Raw genomic sequence first — 3,586 nt, 5'->3', positions numbered from 1 at the left:
TGATAGTTGCCACGATGTCATAGTGATATGAGGTCACTCATCACAAAGGGTTTGTTTGTATGGATCCCTACAAAGGACATTCTATAACAGCTTGTCAATGCTGATTCTCCACTCTGGCACTTCGAGTGCAGAAGCTGGGGGCTCACAAGGATTTTAAAAATTAATACTGGCCACTCCGGCTGGTATTAAACTCCCAAGGTTACAGCTTCTCTCTGACCTTGGATGGATAGATGCTGCCACCACCCAAGTGCAGAAAACGCCTTTGAAACCAGAAAGGCACACTTGGGAATTCCTTCCTGTGGGATTTAGTTGGGTTTGGTCCTGCTTTGAGCAGGGGGTTGGACTAGATGACCTCCTGAGGTCCCTTCCAACCCTGAGATTCTATGATTCTATGATACCCTCAAGCTCTTTCACCCCCACTCTGGGGAAGAGCTGAGAAAGAAAAACAAAGAAAAATTAGCTAGTGTCAACAGCTGATTAAACAGCATATGCACAGACCTCTTACGACACCAAAAATCCAATAATGTTCTTAGGTCCATCAATGGCTATTAGCCAGGGTGGGCAGGAATGGTGTCCCTAGCCTCTGTTTCCCAGAAGCTGGGAATGAGTGACAGGGGATGGATCACTTGATGATTACCTATTCATTCCCTCTGGGGCACCTGGCATTGACCACTCTCAGAAAACAGGATACTAGGCTAGATGGACCATTGGTCTGACCCAGTAGGGTCATTCTTATGTTCTTAAAAAAGGTAAATTTTATTAAAAACAAAGAAACGTGGCTCTTTTGGTCAGGTGCCCACTCCTTTCCTTTTACCTGTGAGCTTGTTAACCCTTTAGAGGTAAAGCAAGTAGAGAACAGCTACTAATGGGTTTTATAGCTAGCTGTCTGGCTGGCTGTTCATAAAAGGGAGCTACCCCACTTTCATTTATCACCGCCCCCCCAAATCACAGATGGTGCCAGCCAGCCTGGTTCAAGTTGGGTCCACACCGGCTGGGATTTCTGTCTGGAGATTTAGGAAACAGAGTTAATAAGATACATGCACCTCTAAGTTTACTACTAATTACATGAAGAACTAAATAGTACTTTTCATATTTTAAGGACTACAATGACTTAGAAAATGGACATTTTTACCCGGCTGATTCTGGGAAACTTTCCCAGGAGAGTGCATCAGTCACTTCGTTAGAGGCTCCTAAAATGTGTTGTATTTCAAAATCAAAGTCTTGAAGAGCTAAGATCCACCAAAGAAGTTTTGTTAGTCTCTTTGAATGTGTGAAGCCACTTCAGTGCAGCATGTTCAGTCTGCAGGTGAAACTGACGTCTCCAAATATATGGGCATAGCTTCCCTATAGCATACACAATGTCTTAACATTCTTTTTCTGAGACTGGCCAGTGGCTTTCCCTCTCAGAAAGTTTTTTTGCTGAGAAACACAACAGGATGGAATTGTTGATCTGGTCCTTCCTGCATTAAAACTGCTCCTACACCGCACTCAGATGCATCTGTGGTTACGATGAACGGTTGGTCGAAGTCCTCGGCCCTTAGTACAGGGTGAGACGTAAGCGCTGCCTTAAGGTGGTGTGACAAAGTTCCTCCTCTACCTTGGTGGGTCCTGCGCTTGTTGGCGGATTTGCTCACCTCAGTGATCTTCCACTCTGGTGGAACCCACAGTCTGGGTCAACTCCTCCTGTGTCTGATCAGGAGTTGGGAGGTTTGAGGGGAACCCGGGCCCGCCCTCTACTCTGGGTTCCAGCCCAGGGCCCTGTGGATCTCAGCTGTCTATAGTATCTCCTGTAATAGCTGCATGACAGCTACAACACCCTGGGCTACTTCCCCATGGCCTCCTCCAAACACCTTCTTTATCCTCACCACAGGACCTTCCTCCTGGTGTCTGATAATGCTTGTACTCCTCAATCCTCCAGCAGCACACCCTCTCACTCTCAGCTCCTCGCGCCTCTTGCTCCCAGCTCCTAACACGCACACCTCACTGACTAACTGGGAGGCTTTTAACTAGTTCCAGCCAGCCCTTGATTGGCTTCAGGTGTCCCAATCAATGTAGCTATCTCCACTGCCTTCTAGAAAGATCTTAATTGGCCCCAGGTGTCTTGATTAACCTGGAGCAACTGCCATTTGGTTACCATGGTACCAGGGATTTGTTTAGCCTGGAGCTAACATACCTGTTCCTCACTACTTTACTGTAGCCATCTGGCCTTGCCCCATCACAGTGGTTAAAGGCTTTCTGATACTTCTCAGTCCTCTGAACTGCATTTGGCTGTTTTTTCCTGGTCAGGTCTGTCAGTGGGATGGCAATTTGGCTGTAGTGTGGTACAAATCGTTGGTAATATTCAGTCAAGCCCAAGAAGGATTGGACCTGCTTCTTTGACTTAGGAACAGGCCAAGTTTGGATAGTATTTTGTTAGCCTGTAGGGGGTTGATAGTTCCTTGATCCACCTGCTGTCCAAGGTACGTTACCCTGTTTAGGTCTATTTGACTCTTTTTTTTTTTTTTTTTGCCTTAACAGTTAATCCTGCCTCCCTTATGCACTGGAAGACAGCTTGGAGGGGTTTCAAGTGTTCTGCCCATGAATCTGAGAATAGAACTACATTGTTAAGGTAGGCAATTGCAAATTCCCCAAATCCAGCCAGAAGGTTATCTACCAATCTCTGGAAGGTGGCAGGTGCATTTCGCAGTCCGAAAAGGAGCACATTAACTTCATACAGCCCTAAATGGGTGATGAAGGCTGACTTTTCCTTGGCTGGGTCATCTAGCGGCACTTGCCAGTACCCCTTAGTAAAGTCTAAGGTGGAGACTAAATGAGCACATCCCAGTTTCTCCAATAACTCATCTCTGCATGGCATTGGATAGTTGTCTGGGTGAGTTACAGCATTTAGCTTACGGTAGTCCACACAAAAGAGTATTTCCCCATCTGGTTTGGGAACCAGAACCACTGGAGAGGCACATGCACTCTCAGAGGGGTGGATTACACCCATCTGTAACATGTCCTTGATCTCCCTTTCTATTGCGGTTTTGGCTTGCAGAGCCATCCAGTAGGGTTGGGCTCTAATTGGGAGAGCATCACCTGTGTCAATGGAGTGGTACGCCCATTCTGTCTGTCCTGGGGTGGCTGAAAACATTGGCGTGAAGCTGGTGCACAGCTCCTGGTGCACAGCTGCTCACACCCAAGGGTTATGGAAAGGCTCACCTCTTCTATGCCACTGTTGCTTTTTCCTTCTCAGTAGACTCCTTCAGGTCACTCAGTGCCGTCTCTCTCCTGGGCTGTAAACTGGAGAACCTTGATTTCTCAAGAATAAAAGGACTTTAGAAAATTAACATGGTATAATTTAGGTTTTAGGGTAGGGTCTGGAAACGCTATGAGGTAATTAACAGCTCCCAGGCACTCTTGGACCATAAATGGCCCCTCCCATGATGCTTCCATCTTATTGGCCTGGAGCACTTTCAGGAGCATGACTTGGTCACCTATGCTGAAGGAACGCTCTATGGCATGTTTATCATACCAGGCCTTTTGCTCTTGTTGAGCATCCTGTAGGTTCTCGAGCAAGGGCTAAGGAGTCCTTGAGGGTGTTTTGCAG

The sequence above is a fragment of the Mauremys reevesii genome, linkage group 10, assembly GCF_016161935.1.
Source record: "Mauremys reevesii isolate NIE-2019 linkage group 10, ASM1616193v1, whole genome shotgun sequence".
In the NCBI taxonomy this organism is placed as follows: domain Eukaryota; kingdom Metazoa; phylum Chordata; order Testudines; family Geoemydidae; genus Mauremys; species Mauremys reevesii.
The sequence above is the reverse complement of the archived record's forward strand: the minus strand, read 5'-3'. Positions refer to the sequence as shown.